At 41.8% G+C, this 19,272-nt stretch overlaps 1 protein-coding gene across 1 annotated transcript in view; it reads left to right on the forward strand.

Moving 5' to 3' along the window:
- Window positions 1-1,217: 1,217 nt before the first annotated feature.
- Window positions 1,218-19,272, forward strand: part of CHD9 (chromodomain helicase DNA binding protein 9) — a 78,140-nt gene continuing 60,085 nt past the window's right edge. The window contains exon 1 of the mRNA XM_055000893.1: window positions 1,218-1,364. The gene's annotated coding sequence lies outside the window, so the exon portion shown is untranslated. The remainder of the gene's footprint in view (window positions 1,365-19,272) is intronic.

Genomic DNA, 19,272 nt, shown 5'->3' on the forward strand with positions numbered 1-19,272 from the left:
ATCCATTAAAGATGGAGCCTCCTTGTTCAAAGGCAGCCTATTCATCTTTTTATCCCTCCCTTATTTCAAGGAGGGACATCATTCTTCACCTCACAACAACCATGCAAGGTAGGTAGGCCATGAGCATAACTGGCCAACAGTCACTGAGAAAATTTCAATATCTGAGTAGAGATTTGAACTCAGGTCTCCAGAGTCAAGGGGCAGCACTTGTCCCTGCCTTACATTTTCCCATTTATCATGCCCTTTCTCTAATAGGGAGTCTGCATGCCTCTCCACTTTATGTTACTGAGATTTGAGATGGCGCCTCCCTCTTCAAAAGCAGCCTATCCATCCACCTTTTTATCCCACTTTTCCTTCAAGGAGGTTCGGAGACAAGTTTCTCCTCTCCTCCATTTTCTCCTCACTACTTCTTCATGACCCAGCTGGGATTCGAACCCGGATCCTCCAACCTCGCAACGTGAGGCGCTCTAACCACTACACCAACTCATCTCCCTCCCTGCCCCTCCTCATCCCTCACAAGGCCCACCAAGCCACCCACCCGGCGGCCCGGCCACCCGCGCAGCCAACCAGCAAGCGGCAGACAAATATGCAAATCCACCCGCCGCCCCCTCAACGCGCCCACCTCTCTCCCTCACAGCCAACGCAGGCGATACCGTTTCTCAACCGCCAACCTCCCTTTCTCACCCCCCCCCCTTCCAATGTGTCCCTCCCCCGGGTTGGCTGATTGGGAAGAAGGCGGAGAGGAGCCGTTGACGGCGCGCGCTCCCCCTGCCACCCCGGACTCGCGCGCACGCGTGCGCCTCGGCGCGCAATCCTGAAATGATTCCAGCCGGGCTAAACCCCGTTGAAACCAACAGGGCTAAGAGCGGCACAACTCTGGTCAGGATCGCGCGGCCATCCGTGAGGGAGGGGAAAAAACTTCGCCCATAGAGAGAAGGGGTGGAAAAAAAGAGGGAGGCGGGCAAAGGAGAGACTCACGCCGCGTCGCGCCCCGCCCCTCCGCCGCCGCCGCCTCCTGCCTCAGGCAGGGCCTTGGCCAGCCGCCGCCGCCCTCGCCCGCCCTTCCTCCTTCCTTCCTCCCCTCTCGCCTCAGGGCCGGGAAAGCGCGGAGGGCGGGAAACGGAGACGGGGCGGTTGCTGGGAGGGAAGGAGGCAGCCGAGGAGGAAATCCCCTCGCGGCCGGAGAGGGGAGTGGCCGCCGCCCGCCCCCGCCCGGGCCGAGCTGTCAAGCCGGGCATCGCCTCACACGACGCCGGCGCCTCAGCCGCTCGCGCGCCCCTCCCGCCTGCCCGCCCTCCCTCCGCACGCGGGCTCGGCTCAGGCGGAGGACCGGCTGCCGCCCTGCCCCTCTCCCGCCCGGCCTGGTGAGTACGTGAGAGGCCGCGGCCCGGCCCGGCCCACCCATCGCGGGGAGGGAGGGAAGGGGGCGAAGGGCTGCCTTCGCACGAGGAGGCGGCCGCGGCCGGGCCTGCTCAGTCACACCTCTCTCTCTCTCCCCCCCCCCCCCGTCCTCCATGCCCTTTCTCGGCTCTCCAGAGGGGAAGGCGAGGGGGGGGGGGTCGCTTACTTCTTTGAGGGATACATATGTAACCCACCTGGAAATATATATATTTTATATATGTGGGGATTATATATAGATATATATTCATTCTATATTATATAGAGATAGGTTACTCACACAGTAGTATAGCTATGTCCATCTAGATCTAGGTATACTATCACCCACCTGAAAATATATATATTATATATGAAGGGGTTATGTATAGATATATATTCGTCCTTTATTATATAGAGATATTTCCCAGTAGTATAGCTATATCCACCTAGATACTATTACTCACCTGAATATATATGAGGGGATTATATTCACACACACATATCACCCCTCATATATATTATATATACTACCCACCAGAAAAATCTGTCTGTATTATATAGGAGGAGATGATAGGTAGGTAGGTATACTATCAGGTATATAGGTATACTATTACTCACCTTAAAATATAAAATGTGCTATATATTTTAAATATATAGTATGTTTTATACTATACTGTTACATACCTTAAAATTTATACATACACACACATATACATACACACACATATATATGAATATACATATAGATGTAATTAGGCAGATATAGGTATATTATTACTCACCTAAATATATATATATATATAAGGGGATATATATGATGAGTAATAGTGTACCTATATGCTATATAAGAAATATACTCTTTCTGTCTGTATGGATCCCACCTGACAAAGTATATATATAAAATGCATTGTGTATGTATTATACATTCCAGGCTTCTTTACTTACAGGTAGATGGTGTGGTGGTGGTGATGTGTGCATGCAGAGGTGGTCGGTGTGGACCCATCTTGTCCAAGTATCTCTGTGTTTCTGCCAGCCCACCCACTGGCTTTGTTTTAACCCCCATCCTTTAAACAATTAAGATGGTTATTTCTCCCCCCCCCTCCCAACTTCCCCTTGAGGATAGTTTCAGATGGATAGGTGTGTTGATCTGCAGTTGAAGAGCAAGATCCGGGTCCAAGAGCACCTTAAAGAACAATTAGATTTCCAGCGTATGAGCTTTCAAGAGTCTGACGAAGGAAGCTTTGACTCTCAAAAGATCATACCTTGGAAATCTAGTTGGTCTTTAAGGTGCCATTAGACCCAGATCTTGGTCTTTCCCTTGAGATGTCAGAAGTGGGAGGGAGGGGACATAAAGGAAATCCTGTGGATGGAGAGGTGGGACGATTAATGTGCGGGACGGTAGTGCAAGTAGAGTGTGGAGGCTGGGGTGAGCCTTGGTAATGGAGCGCTTGCTTTGCAGGCAAAAGATCAGGTTCAGTTCCTAGAATCTGTATCTTTGGTGTCTATTTTTAAATCAGGTGATAGGTAATATGAAATATCTCAACCCAAACCCTGGAGCACCACTGCCAGTCAGAGTAGACAAGGCTGACCTTGATAGACGGATGGTCTGACTAAGGCCGCTTCATCTGGTTCAGAGGGAATGGGGCTGAGGCTCAGTTTTAGAGCATTCTCATGCACAAGGTCTCAGGTTCAACCTGCAGCATCTATTGTAGGTGGTGTGAAAGACCTGTAACTGAGTCCCACTGCCTGTCAGACTGGGTTGATCTTGATAGACTTATGGGCTGACTAGGTAGAAGGTGGTTTCACGGATTCATGTGGTTCAAAGGGGAAGGGCCAAGGCTCAATGTTAAATAGCCTTTGTATGTATAAGGACCCAAGTTAAATCACCAGCATCTCCAGCTAAAAGGATCAGGTTAGTAGGTAACGTTAAAAGTTTCTTGAGATCCTAGAGGATCACTGAAGGTCTGAGTAGTCTCTCTTACAGACCCTGAATGACCAATGGCCTGGTCATTGACTCAGTCTGTGTGAAACTGACATCTGCTAGCATGTCACAAGGAGTCGTGTCCCCTTAAAGCCTAACTGATTTTTTTGCAGAGTACACTTACATGAACCAGAACCAGGTTTGCTAAGCTGTAGGTTCTGTATGCTCATCAAGTGCCATAAAGTTGCAGCCAACATATGGCAACCCTATAGGGTTTTCAGGGCAAGAGACAATTACAGGTGATTTGCTGTTGCCTACTTCTGCATAATGACCCTGGTCTTCTTTGGAGGTCTCCCATCCGAGTACTAACCAGGGCTGACCCTGCATAGCTTTCAGGATCTGATGAGATTGGGCCTAGGAGGATGACATTTCAGGGGCCTTTGATCACGAGGGAAGCATGGAGTCAGGCAAGTCATTTATTTTTTATTTCTGTACTACTTCTGGATTTGGTCCAGGAGACCAGAGAGAATTATTGCCAGCGTGGTGTAGTGGCTCGAATGTCAGACTAGGATCTGGGAGACTCAAGGTCTGATTCCCCGCTCTGCCATAGAAGCTTGCTGGGCGACCTCAGGCCAGTCACATACTCTCAGCCTAACCTACCTCACAAGGTTATTGTGAGAGGGAAAATGGTGGAAAGGACAATGATGTAAGCTGCTTTGGGTCCCCATTGGGAGCAAAGGCAGAGTATAAATGAAGTTAAATAAGGATAATTGCCAAGGGCATGTGGTGGCTCTTGATAACCCTGGTCAGAAGGCACTTTGGCTGGTGCCAGGGAGTTGTGTGTGTTATCTTTTTATTCTCTTCCCTCCATCAATGAATCCAAGGTAGCATATAGGCTTCTAGGAGGTGTCACATCAAGACACTGACCAACCTGTTTAGTTTCAGCAAAGGTGCTATATCATCATGGGCCTTCCAGCCATGCCCTGTTGACATTTCATGTGCTTTTTTGTGGTATGGATGTGTCTGTAGGAAGTGTTTTTGGAGAGGGTGGTATGGGAGCTATTCTTACAGCTGGTGGTATGAGGCAGCTCCTTAACCAACCTATTTTTGTTTTATCAGGTTTTGGAGGCAGGTTTGGGAGGCTTTTCTAGTGTTGGTGGAGATGGATGTAGTTTGCTGCATTGGCTGTCAAACTTTGTGCTCAGGGTGGCCACTTCTTGATCACATCTTCAGTCCTCAGAGTCATATGCGTGCGTGTTCTCTCTATCTCTTGGATTCCCACACATGAATTCTCAAGTATCCCTTAGTACTGTGTTGACTGTCCTGTTGGTGGCAATTTGGTAATCCTTTCCTCACCAAAATCCGTTTGAGTATCCAGGTGAAGTTTTCTGAGAATTGCTCTCGGTGGGTGAAATGAAAAGGCCTATATGGAAAAAAGAGAAACTAAATGTAGAAGTTTTGTCCTGGATTTGCCAGGTAGCAAGTTGGTTTGGGTGTAATTCTCATGGGGGTAGGGGGAGTGATAGCAGACCGCTTTATACTTGCCTCTGGGCTCTTAAGAGGTAATTGTATATTGGAAACAAAAGTAGCAGCTATGTGGGATGAGTGGGACTCTTTGTTTGTTTTAGGTACTTGGAAATGGTGATGCTGGGGTTCTTTAGCACTAAGTAGGGAAAATACAGTGGTACCAAAAGGCACAAAGCATTGCCTGATCTCAGAAGTAGACCAGAGTTTACTGGTGCAGAATGTAGTATGGTTGGTCACCTGAGCAGATGTAAAAGCGAGTGAATATGTGGCAGAAAGCAGTCGTAGCTGGATGTAAAATGTTTGCAGAATGGTAATGTTTCCTGCTCTGAGTGATGGTAATGTTGCTTTTGTAATGGATAGTTTATGTGATGGTAGGAAAAGGATTAAAGCCGAGGAGGTATTCATATTTACTGTGGATACGGGAACATTGAAGAAGACTTCTTGTTAAGTAAGAAGATGGGTGAAATCAGGTATTTTCTATAGATGGAAAATAAAGGTTGGTGGGATGCTCTCCTGCAAGCAGCAGGTTATATAGAGAGAATAGTTAATTGGAAGGATTGCTGGGTAACGACTGCAGATTTGGATCAGGTTTGGTGTTGGCAAATATAGGTAGCTGGCTGGCTTTGGGACAGTCTGGAAGTTGGTCTTCCTTAGAGTAGGGCAGTAAGAAGAAGCTTGCTGTTTCCCATGGGTGAAATGTGTACTTATATGAAGTAGATACCAAGTTCTTCATGTGTTCCCATGCTCTGTGTTCATGAGCATTAAAGTATTGGAAATGTGTGCGACTATCAAAGACCGTCTTATTACAGCTCACCGGTTATCTTGTGTTAGCTCCATAATCTTAGCAAGCATGTTTTATAGTTGGTATTTTAACTGAATATTGATGGCTTGTTAGTCTTTTGTAAATTTATTTGCAAGAAAAGATGAACCTTTAAATAGAAGTATATTACAAGAAATAATCAACCTCACCAAGTTTGTCCATACGGTCTTCTTTCGGTAAGAGGAACAGAATGCTACTTCTAGTCTGCACATAACTGATGCGAAGTGTTCCTTCGTGACTGCTTGCTGTGTTATCCACATCAATGCTGACAGATTTTTTCATTTTACATATGTGAAAAGCATAGAAATTGAATTATCTTGTGATGTAAATACTTAGTGTCACCTTCCTGATATGTAGTGTGCCAAGTTATCTATTGGATGATACTGTATTAACACTTAGAATTGCAAAGGAGAGTAGAAAACTGTGGAGGAAGATATTTCGTCCTCAATAGTTTTGGGCAAAGTGATGCCGTGAAATGTTATCTTGGGGTTAACAAAATGTGGATAACTTTCAGCTCCTTTTAGTCCAACATGCTGTTATTCCATTTAGTGCTTCTGTTTGTAGCCACTACAATATAGGCAAAACTTTGGGTTTTAAAGGTGCTTGTGTGTGATTCACATCAGTATACCAGCCATTGATTGATTACTATTTTATAAAATTAATTGACAACAAAATGTCAGGATCTAATTGTCAAGTCCTTGTAGGGTCATATAGCATTCTAAAACGTTTGGCCTTACTGTATGAATTGATGCATCTTATTAACATGTTGGGAGTTAGTGGACTCCCAGTGTTTAAATCCATGCTTTGCTATGGGAACAATCTCAGGCAGGTCTGCTCAGAAGTAAATTTCATGTCACTCAATAGATCTTATTCCTAGGAAGGCATCCTTAGAATGCTTGCTAGGCTTCCATTACCATTGAATGTTATACTGCACAGGGTTAGTCTGAAGCTGAAATAGTGATTTAAGCTTCTTGGCAACAGGGTGGAATGCAAAAGTAACCAATAATATAATGTATATGAAAAGTCAGTTACTAGTCACTGTACTGTTGATTACCATTTATGTTCTACAAGTCAAACTATTGGCATTTCATTTATGCTTATGCCGTAATTCTCACTGTTAGGCCCCATCTACTCATGTAGCAGAGTGAGAATGGAATATATCACTATAGGCAAGGGATTACATTTTTCAAAATTCCTCTAAATTAAGTGGAAAACTAGCACTGCATGCAATAATCTGGGGCACACGCTTTCTCCCTGATGCTCTAATTGTTAATATGCAGGGAGTTTTTACATAAGCAATCATTAAACATGAGACTCTTTCCCAGCAGTCTGAAATGGTACAGACTACTTTCCCACCTTACTCTGCTGCATGCATGAACGAGGTCATAGTCTTCATTTCTATGTGTGAGTTGTTTATAAATTCTGTGTGTGTTTTGTATAGAAATAGAACATGTTATTGTAAATACATTTTGAAGCATTTTTCTTTCCATGTTCAAAATACTAACATTTCATCTGCAATACTTCACATTGTTATATTTCTTAAGGCCTAATATAAAAATAAATACATATCTGTTACATTTAGACCTTGGATCTGACCACTTGGATGTCATTTCACTGTGTTAGGAATGGGGTTAAAAAGCTTTTTTCTGGAGTAACGGGATTCCTATGTATGTTTGGAAGTAAATCTTACTTGGTCCAACAGGGCTTTCTCTTGTAAGCATGCATAGGATTGTAGCTTTAAATTATGATTCTGTCACCCACAGAATGATTAACAAGGACTAGATTTGAGATATTGGGGTGAAGGACTTCATATGTAGAGTCTTCCCCCCCAAAACATTCCTGAGTAATTGATTCTCTTCAAAGGAATAGATTAAATTTTCTCATGTTTGCTACAAGATCTTATTTTTTGCAGTAGTGCTAGCAGATAGTGCTGTTGGTGAGTTTAAATGTACTTGGAGAATATTGATTTAACTGTAGATAAAAATATTTCACACTATGGATGGCTTCTTAATATCCTTTCTTTAAATATTAGCATATCTTTTAGGGTTTCACGTGGATAACTTTGCATCTTGGTGTTCTCAAACAGCGCAGGATTACAATGTGCATTGGGTTTTAATATTTATTCAAAGTGTCTACCCTAGAAATCTGTATAGAAATGGGATGCAGTGCCAAACTGCCTGCTTAGCAGATGCCTAGAAATCACACCCAGAACTTTTCCTGATCAAAAGCCACGATTTGGTAAAATGAAGTAATAGGGCTAATGGATAACTCCTAAAAAGATTCCTCCCCATCCATCCCCCATGTGTCTTCCTTTCACATGTTGCTAAAATCTTTTCATCTGTGTCACAGCCTCCTCTTTCTCACATCTGAGCACAGTCCTATCTCCTACATTTAAACCTTCTTCCTATATGCTGTTGCTTCCAAAATGTTTTTGTTGCATTCCTAAAAAGCTACCCCCAGTCCTGCTTCTCACTTTTCCATTCACCAAGGCCGAACCCCCCTCCCCCCCCCCCCCATCGCATGCCTAGTAACTTTTGGCTTTTAATTCTGGCAAATTGTACAGTCCATATCTGGACTTTTCATTTAAATTGAACATAGGAGTAACTGATGTTGAAGCGTGCATTAACAATTGTTAGTTCAGTAATGCTGACTACTGTCTTAAGAACAAAAAGTAACTTGGGTGGAGTTATGGAAGCACTGGGGGAGGGTGCTGAGAGAGGGTCTCTTTCAGCACATGCTGCTTATGAGCTTTGGCAAAGCCAGGATTCAACTTGGGACCTCTGTATGCAAAACATACTGTTTCGCTTAGCCACCGTCTGTCTGTCTCTGTTTCAGCATACATTATCATTTCAGATCTTCTAGCTAGGTAAGAAGTTGGATCTAACCAGCTTATGCAATGGTGAAGGGATCCCTTTTGACCACCCAAAAGACTACGATGGTGATTATGGGACCTCCATGAACAAAAGCTATATAGAATCAGGGCTATAACAAGGGGAATTATGTGAGATAGTGAAAAAGCTGGTTGGTTAAAACCAAGTAACAGACATTATTGGTGTGACAGCAGTATAATACAGGCTACTGAAACTTCATCAGTTATAAGGTGTTCAGATTTTTATATCTTGTTCTTTGCATTGTGACATGTTGAGAGTTTCTAAGGGAAGTTTATTGCTGACCTAGACAATTTGTGCATAATATTATATAAAAGCATCTAAGCCTGCCTGTAATATTAAAAATATTGAAGTTGGATATTAGTTCTCTGGAACGTTGGAGGTACATATGAATTGCTGTTTATATATATGATATGATACTAGTTTATACATATGATAAGATTCAATAGATTTGCTTCCTCTGTGCAGTGTTGTTATAACCTCTGGTGGTAATATTGATGCCAAAAGTAGATCCTAGATTTTGTGCTAGAGTATAGGTGTCTTTGATGCTAACATGTGTTAATGCAGCTATTCCAGAGACTGCTGTCCTCAAGTGGCAAGTGGATGAAGGGAAAATTGGGGAAAGAAGCATGCTCTGTCCTCCCTACTTCCTTTCTTATCTGAAAGCAAAGGCTTCCTACCTTACCTCCTGAAAGATAGCAAGATTGTTGCTGAAACAATTCAAGAGAAAAGCAAATGCTATTGGAAAATTTTCTGACTTCCTTGGAATGTGTTTTGTGGAATCTTTGCATACCTTTAAAACAAAATTTATTTAAAATTTAAATAAAATTATTGCTGCAGAGCTGTAGCATGGCAAACTTTCACTAAGCATCTGCATAATACTAGAAGAAAAGTGTTGAAAAGCTTAAAGAACACTAGTGAGTTTCTTTGGTGGAAACAGGAAGGATTGTGGAATAGGTAATACCCTGTTTTAGCTCATTACTGAATGCAAGAAAGCTGCTTCCTATGTTAAGTTAATGTTTCCATGTTGTAGTTTCCTCTATCATGCGAGAAAAGTCCAACTAGGAAACAAGTGAAGGACTCTACTCTTTCTGACATGGGTAATACCCTGTAAAGGAAATAAATGCTTCATTCGTGAATTTACAAGCTAGTCATAACTTGAGAGTAAAGCTGTACTTTGCAACCAGAAATGCCAGATTTAATTCTTGGCAATCTGTCAGTAAGGCTGGAATAGATGTCCACCTAGGAGATACAGCTAGATAAACCAATGATCTGAGTTAGTATAAGACATTATTGTTATATCATATCAGTGTTAAATGATTGCAAAGAACCCTGTTGCTTTGTCTTAAAACATGGCCTAAAATAGGCATACATTTAGTCCTTGCATTTTGATGATTCTTCAGTTATTAAAAGTAAATTGGTTTTGGTGAACATTGGAAAATATAAGCTCATAGGAACATTTTCAGGTTCAGTTTGAGATAAGGAAGGGAATAAGCTGTTTCATCAGTTTCCTAAGTGTTGAGGTTACAGTGTAACTTTTGCTACTTAATTCTGGGAATGATAGGGAAAATACTCTTTAAAATATTTATTTAAATTATTTTTATCATGCTTTTCCATTCAGTTAAGCCCCTCAAGGTGGTGAACAGTTAACAAGACATTAAAATCAACTTCAGTAACAGTATGTATACACACACATATACCGCAGTTAAATCATAAACAAGAAACGGTGTCCGTAAGCGAATGCCAAGTGAAACAAAAACATCTTCAGCCGCTGGCAGAAGTCAGCAATAGGAGGACAGATGAATCTCTGAATAGCAAGCAAGTCAAGTGCTATGGATGGCCCTATGTCTTACTAATTTCTAAAAAGATAACGTGGACATCTAAGAAAAGCCTCAGAGGGTCAAATCAGTGGTCAGCTTGTTTCCAGTTGTAGCTCCTCTCTTCTGACCTCACAACAACCCTGTGAAGTAGGTTAGATTGACAGAGAAAGATTGACCTGGTTACCCTGTGAGCATCAAGGCACAGCAGGGATTTTAAACCTGGTCTGTTCTATGATAGTTAATCACTCCAGCAAGCTTTCAAAATGTTGGCAATGAATCAACAGATAAGTTGTTTGTTGTTCAGAAAAATTAAATCGTTTAATGTGTAGTAAACTTTTACTACTACTTTTATATTGATTACATGATATATAAAATGATGTTATACTGAATAATATCTAGCCAGTAATGTTTATTCTGATTGTGTGTTTATAATACACTATGATTTATATATAGTATTCTTTTTTCCAGAACTGACTTGATTTTGACTTGACTATTTTCTTGCAGATATCTATCACAATATAATTAAATTTAGGGACGCTACAACTCATATCTGCATTAGTGCTAAAGAATACTTCAAAATGTCTTCCCACTCTCAAATGAAGCAATACCTTTAAGTCAACCTAGGGAGCAATCATAAGCAGTGTGCTGAGGACAGTATCCTTCAAGGCGTGGAGGGTCATGTTGGGATCAAACCGTATAACTTTATATAAATTATACTTTCTGACATGTACATCTATACAACAACAACAACAACATTAGAAAGCTATCACCACGCCATAGCTGATTTTGTCCTGTAGGTAAATCTTTTGAATTTCTCTCTTGGCTTTAATAATCTAGGTTTTTTCTTTTTTTCTCTCCCAGTTTTTGTGCTGTAGTGATGATATAGCTGCAAGGAAGTGTTTTTGATTGACAGCAATGTGATAGACTTCAAGCCACTTAAGGGAACCACTTTTGGCACCACATGGTGAGTTTTAGTTAGGTAATCTGAATTTAGGATATTTCTAGCAAATGTCTGCTCTTTTACTATAATTTAGAAGAATTGTGATACTGCAGGTAGGCTAACCAAGTTGGGGGCCAACAAGACTTGGGGAGAGTTGTATTTTACTCTATATTTGAAGAGCCCACTGTGCAGATTCAGACCACTTTGTCTGTGGGTGGTCCTTTTGCACAGCTTTCATCATCTACAAAGGAACCAACCAACTAACTCTTAGTATAATTTTATTTTCAGTAATATCAGATAATTCCCATCATGCTCTGATGGTGGTAGAAAGTGCCGTCAAGGCATAGCTGACTTACGGCAATCCTTGCGGGGGTTTTCAAGGCAAGAAACTAATAGAGGTGGTTTGTCATTCCCTGCCTCCGCAACCCTGGTCTTTGCTGGAGGCCTCCCATCCAATTACTAACACGGCTGACCCTGCTTAGCTTCCAAAATTTGATGAGATTAGGCTTGTCTGGGCTGTCTAGGTCAGGGCTCCAACATGCTCTAAGTCTCTTTTTTTGCAGAACAAAGGAAATGGTTTGCCTTTAAGTTATTACCTGAATAACATATATTACACTCGGTATGTGTCTGGAATCACACCATTGCTCAGGGTCAGCATTGCCTACTCAGATTGGTATCAACTTTTTGAGGGTCTGTGACTGAAAACGGTTGTTCCTGACATGTGATCTTTTTATCTAAAGGTGCTGGATTTTGAATCTGGAACCATCTGCATGAAAGCAGATACTCTGCTACTTAGCCATGGTTCATCCCCTATATAGCATCAGAACCTTTCAGGAGTTGGGCAGAATATGTCAGATCGCTTTTGATGGCACTTTAAATTGTTTTGTACTTGTACATCAGGGCTTAAGCCCATGAATTCTGCTTGTGGACCTTACAAGTGAAATCTCAGGTCTAGAATAATTACAGAAAGAGTCCCTGTCATGGTCTACGAGTATGTAGAGTTTTTTCCCTCAACGCTCTATCATGTAACTCATCCATTTCATGAGGCAGAAAATGTTCCAGACCCACAAAAAAATAGTTTGCTGCCACCACTCCAGGTGTTCACTAGGGAACTCGATAAAATCTTCTTATAGAGAACTGCAATATTTGAGGGTCAGTTCTGACAAGCAAGGACCTGAGTAGGCATGTCTTTAAAATCACAGAGCACAGAATAAAGCAGTAAAAATGAACTTATGAAGAAGATGAGCAAATGTACATGTCATTTAAAAATAAGAGTAAAGTAAAAAAAAAATGCATCAAAGTGTCTGGAAGTGTAAAAGGAGCAAATTATAAGATTGCTCAAGTACTCAAGCTTTTGTACACTGCCCAGCGCCAAAGAAACTTTATATAGTTAGTTTCTTCAGTTCTTGAGTCACTTCAAAATGGGGTCTGCCTCATGACACCTGGGCTTACGGCAGCCTCATGCAACCATGGACAGCAGCTAGTTAGGGGACAGGAAGAACACTGACTGTGCTCTGAAGTGCTTGGATATAGAAAGTGAGTCCCATTTGGACCAGTCAGTCCCTTTGCCTGGCTTCAAAATCTTACTCTTCCACAGTCGGTGAGCTCCTTAGCTGCTGCAGGAAACTGGCAAGACTAAAATCATTAAAATAAGCAAATAGTGTTTTAAGAGCATGTGAATAAAGGGGAATCTGAAGACACCAGTCTTAATTTTTCAGCACTGTAGTGGACGAAAGAATGGTAAAGGGTACATTTTATACTCCACATATCTGGCTGACAGGAAGGAGGAAATCCCTCTGAAGCATTTACAAGACACGCAAAACCGAGTTACGGTTGCTTATCTTCCAAGGGAGCAGAAGGGGGAGTTGAAGCTTCTGCTGTTCAGTGACAAACACTAATCCACAAATGAAAGTACTTGCACACCTAACGAAAGGTTGCTGGTGAATAGGATTTGGGCCACAGGGTGTTAAGTTGACCAAATTTTAAAAATTCAGCCACAGATTATCCTGAGATCTCCATGTAGTTTCTGAAGATCATCTGAGCAGAGGAAATCCAGAGTGAGAATTTTAACTATTTCTAACTCTGTATGGCCTTCTTGCGCAAGGCTAGACTATGATTTATTAGAAAGCAAAAGTCATAGAATTAGCTTACCCTTGGGACTTAAAAGAAGTATGCTTGGGGCTGTGACATAAGCAACTGAGCTGCTGCTGTTTCTGAAACACACTGAATTTGAGAAAAAATTCAAAATAAAGGCAATGATTTCTCTCCAGAGTTCTGAATGCATGGTCAAAATACCCCAATTCAGTATCCAAACTGCTTCCCAGACTTCTGTGCATTCTGTGTGGCGAAAGGCTGCATCAGCTGCAGAGTCAGTTTTCCCCCCCGGGGTTTTCTGAAGTTTTTCTCCTTGTGCACATACCTGCCTTTCCCCCGCTCCCAGCAAAGTCAAACTATAGCTTTTTTGAGTGCTTTCTTCAGTGTGAAGTCTGGCTCTGTCTTTCAGCCTCCCCTTTATCCCCCTGCATCCTGATTGGTTGAACAGCAACCAATCCAGTTTTTTCTTTAAAAATGTTTTGAACTAATGAGCAATGTTGGTGCTTTAAAAAAAACCTTACAAGTTTCCTAAGCCTATCAGTTGCAATATGCAGTGCGGGATCTAGGGTTGCCCACGCCCGGGGCAACCTTTGCTGGGCCGCTTTGTGCGTGCGTGCAGCGCACGCGCGCTCCCACGCTGCATGATGACGTCACTTTGGTGACATCATCGCGCGGGGCGGAGCAGAGGCAGCTTGCGGGGCTGGGAAGCAGCCACGCCATTCGCCTCCCTGCAGGCGTATGGCACGGGTGGCCTTACAGCTCTCCACGCTGCTTTTGCCTGCCGCGCAGGGAAGGGGGCAACCGGCTTGCTGCGCACCCCCTGCCCTACAGGGCAGGCAAAAGTAATGCAGGGGGCTGCGAGGCCGCCCGCACCATTCGCCGGCCCTGCAGGACGGGCCAGCCAGCTTGCCGCACACCCCCTGCCCTGCTGGGCAGGCAAAAGGCAGCGCGGGCGGCCCCACAGCCCCCCACGCTGCCTTTTGCCTGCCCTGCAGGGCAGGGGGTGCACGGCAAGCCGGCCGCCCCCTGTCCTGCGGGGCAGGCGAAAGGCAGCGTGGGGGGCTGCAAGGCTGCCCATGTTGCTGCCTGCGCTCTCTGGCAGCCGGCCCCTGCTCCCGGCGCCCCCTCCCTGGTGGCGCCGGGGGCAGACTACCCCCCCTGCCCCCCCCCCGTCGATCTGGCCCTGGCAATATGGCTAAGAGAAGTTAGAAAAAGGACTAAAAAAAATGTGCTGTGCGTGCATGCTAACATCAATAAGAAATAAATCCCCTTTTTAAAAAAACAACAATGTTGCAACCTTGCAATATTGGTGCGTTAAAAACTTTTAAGTTTCCTCAGTTGATCAACTGAGGAAATTGACATGTCCTTAGCTTACCAAATGACGAAACTGACAAGTCCTCTCTGAGTCAACTGACAAAACAGAAAGCCTGCAGCAGAAACGAGGCATTTTTCTAGTGTAGAAAAAAATAAACAAGATACCACTTAGGTTCATCTCCCTCAAGTGTGAAATTACAGAGGCTGAAAGCAGATCTGATCTTTGTGAATCAAATACGCACGAAACCCGGCGTAAGTGTGCATGTGGAAAACACCAGCGTGATGCAGATGTGACATTTGTTAGTATCAGCCATAATTGAAAGAGTCTAGGAGCCCCCAAGAACATGTGAGCTCTCCTGCATGGATTTATTCCTTATCACATTAGCCACAATGTAGCATTTCATGTACTAACTGTAATTCTAATAATCATTCTTTTTAAAAAAACAGTTTGCAAATCACCTAACAAGTCCTTGTTATAAACTGGGGGAGGGGCAAGACCAAGGTGTATTCCCAATGTCTTCACTATGCTTTAAACAGGAGGAAATATTACCTCTGCACTGTACCATTCACGCATGGATTTTGCAAGAGGAAGTGTGTGTCTTGTTTTATTTAAATTTTTGAGGCTTTTTCACCTGAATATTAAAACTTGTGATGATACCACTTAGGTACACAGAATGTAACTTAACTGTAGTTGTTCTTCCAGTTCCATACAACAAAACATGATGCATTAGCACAAATATTTCTAATCTGAGTGTCAGTCTGCTGTTAGTTACAGTTCGTATTAGTAGAAGTGTGCTATGTTTAGTATGTATATCCAACTTTTCAGTTGTGGCATATTTAATACAGCAATCCTGGGTAAACTTAAGATTTGCGTACACTTAAAGACAAAATAGTATAGTGAGCAGTTATTTTGAGAAATGGTTATTGCCTTTGTTCAATACTGTGACTTCTCTTTCAGGTCCCTAATGCTAATAAACTGACAGGGATCAAGTGCTTCTCAGGGTTATGTAAAATCTTTGCAAAGGATATGTTCTGCATATTAATGGGTAAGGATGCTTTTTGCTAATCTTTGTCCAAGATTAAATTCTAGTTGTCTGACTATTAATCATTTTATACAACTATTGTCCACTTTTACTATGGATCTAACATGCAGCTGATGTTGCCTAACTTTGGGAGGATTCACATGACCAATTTTTTTACAATGTGATTGTGTACTCTGTGTGCAGAATTTCCCAGAAGCTAGATAATCTGAAGGAGTAAGGTGTACAGTTATTTCTATAGAGGCCATGCTTTTACTTTTGCTAGAAGTGATAGTTTATCTGATCCCTTTATCATCAAGAGCACCATCAAGGAAGTTTCTTAAATGGCCCATGTGTTTTTATAGTGTAATATTATGACATTGTTCTATTCAAGATTCTGATTCTTTCACAAATAAATTAAAAGCAAAGGTAATAAATCTGTATTCTAATTGTGCTCTATCAGTTCCTTGTTGAATCTTGAGTGTAGAATTAACTGACCATTGCTTCCCAGGAATATATTTGTTCAGTTCCTTGTTAAACTCACACGTTCAGTAGACATGGGCACGAAATGGAAAAAAACCGAAATGAGAGTTTTGTGTTTTGGCATGATCCACGAATCGCGAAACTTCACGAAATTGACACGTTTGCTGAAATCATTCATTAGTTTTGTGATTCGCCAGTATCCGGGGCATTTCAACAGCCCCCTTCATACCTAGAGATGCCAAACTTGCAGGGAGACTTCAGCAGGCTCTCGTCCACCCACCCTCCCAGTTTGCAATACGTTGATTGGGAAGATCAATGGGAAGGGTGGGAAGGGAAGTGCTGCCAGAGTGCATGGCTGAAATGGGGACTGGGAGTTGCTGGATCAGAGGAGGACGAAGGACCGGCTGTGGTGTGGAGCTGAGCCAGGAAGATGGAGTGAGGGGTGGATGGCAGGTAGGGACAGTCCCAAGAGTTTGGGATGTGGAGGACGAGCTGGATGTTTCTCCAAAACTCCGCCATTCATAGGGCAGAGTGGAAGCTCTCCAGATGGCTAGGAGAGCTGCCAATCAAGGGTAAGTGTACTATGATTGGGGTTTCCAATGGCAACAAAAGGTCTGGGCCCATTGTTGCCTAGGGAATCAATGGATCAGTGCCAGCCTGTCTGCAATTACAAATTGTTCACAAAGCTAACGAAACAGGCCAAAAAGTTGTGAATTTCGTGATAATTTCATGATAACTGTGGCCCCACAAAACACTGTTTTGCGATACATGAAACGGCCTGTTTCATGATGAAATTTGCTTCGTATTTCAATTCGTGCCCATGTCTAATGTTCAGTTGCACCTTACTGCCTTCCAGATTTACCCTTCTGAATGTAGGTACACAAGAGGATGGCTAATTTCACATGAGGGTGCTCTGCCTTCCTTGAAAGCAGGTTATAGATCAGAATGTATATTCCATAGGTGGCAATCCCAAGGAACCCTAAAAATTCTGGGTGAGAATTGTTCTAGGTATTGATTACATTGATGTTTGTTCCAATAATTTGGATTTTGTGGGTTAATCTGTAGGAGTGGTTGCCAACTTTCTTTATGTATTGATTGATTGGTTTTTATGTTTCAATGTGTATTTTTAACTTTGTATTTCAATGCTTGTTATGAGCCGCCCTGAGTCTATGTGCAGAGAGGGTGGGATACAAGTCTAATAAACTTAACTAACTTAACTATAATGAAAGCTGCAACTGAGTAATGAAAAATATTCAAAACTACATCTCCAACAACCCCAAGCATGTTACTAAGTTTTGTCCTGTCAGAAACAGGGCATGCATTAGGAAGAGCAGCAGAAATGAAAATACCTACTAAGCAGCACAGAGATAAATCTTATGAAATAAAGCTTTTTAAAAAGCCCTAGAGCAGAGATCTTTCTGTGATCTTATTCTGAGTCTTCTAAGGGGTGCATGATCTGTTCTGTAACAGCTGGCAAGCTACTAGTAGCACACAGATTACATGTTGGAAATCCCTAATCTTTAGGATATGATTTAATTTTCTGTGGTGTTTCTATCCTGAATCTCTTGTATTTGTTATATGGCAGCTTTAATGTAAAAGGTGACTTGATGCTAATAGTGAAAAATATTGGTAGGAACACCTTTCTTGATTCTGCTTGTAGAAATTGTAGTTGTTTTGGGTGATCACAAATCTATAATGATATGTATCAAGTATCCTAGGCAGTGGGGTCACTAAATATTAAAGAAATTATGCCCACATATGCCTGGTATTTCCAGACTGACTTGGACTTGCTGGTCTGGTATGAATTTATAGAGAGAGAGAGAGAGAGAGAGAGAGAGAACATGCTAATCAAATGCTGTAAAGATTTGGAGCTGCCGTTGATTGTGAAGCTATTTTTTTATATTGCTTTAGTCCTATTGCAACAGAAATGCTATTGCAGAAATGTTGGCTAATACATAGAATGTATTTTGAAGATGAAAACACCCTCCCTCTGCAGGAGTTATTTCAGGTTTGACTTTACATGAAATATGAGATTTGCATGATTTGATAAGCTTTCAAGATTTCATTCTAAACCATTGTTTGAATCCAGTAATTTGGAAAAGCTTAAGCAATATTTATATTGAAACCTAAACAAAATCATAACAGCAATAATATCAGCAAGACCATAACCCTGTCTAGAAATTTTGCTTTCTGATGCATAAATACATCTGCATTTTCCAGAAATTTGGTATAATTTATCTGATGAGAGACTTAGAGAAGATTAATGAAAGAATAACAGATTAAATTCTTACATCATGAATGCTTTGAGCTGGAAACTTTGAAGTCATGAAAACCATTTTTACCTGCTTTTTCCAGAAAGAATTGAAGTAGGTGCTATATTGTACGTGCAGGAAAATTGAAATATGTGCTGTACTTACTTTATTATCAAATATCAATTTACTTTACAGTTTTAACAAGATAAATTGCATCATTTATAACTCAGCATATAAACTGAAACTAAAAAAAAAAGAAGATGGTATTTGGACAGTCTCAAACAGTCACATAAGACTACCGGCCTTTTTGGATTTAAAGCTAAACTTTATAGCATTGAAAACACTGATTTCCTTAAACAAACATATTGTAATTGCTGTCAGCATTATTCATATTTACACGATAAATATATCCTTGAAAAATGTTGTCATTCTCTATACTATACATAGGAGTTACTATCATTACTTAATGCTGTGTATGGTCTTAAGTAAAATCTTCAGTCTGTACATTTTGAATAAGTAAAAACTTGCTTTAAAAATACTTTCACTTGTTCCAGAAGTGCGGGGTTTTTTTTGCAGCCTGTAGTAAAGTGGACTACAAATGTAAAGGAATAAAATATGCAATGCTAGGAGGAAAAAGATGCCAAATTTTACAAATGAATTTTTACAGGTGTCATCATGGTAACTTGTATGATTTATATTTTTGTTTAAACCCCACATTAAACGCCTAAATTATACTGCAATCCTAAGAAGAGTTACGCCAGTCTAAGCCAATTGAAATCAGTGAGCTTAGACTGGAGAACTCTACTTAGGACTGCAC

The sequence above is a fragment of the Eublepharis macularius genome, chromosome 16 (genome assembly GCF_028583425.1).
Source record: "Eublepharis macularius isolate TG4126 chromosome 16, MPM_Emac_v1.0, whole genome shotgun sequence".
Lineage (NCBI taxonomy): Eukaryota > Metazoa > Chordata > Lepidosauria > Squamata > Eublepharidae > Eublepharis > Eublepharis macularius.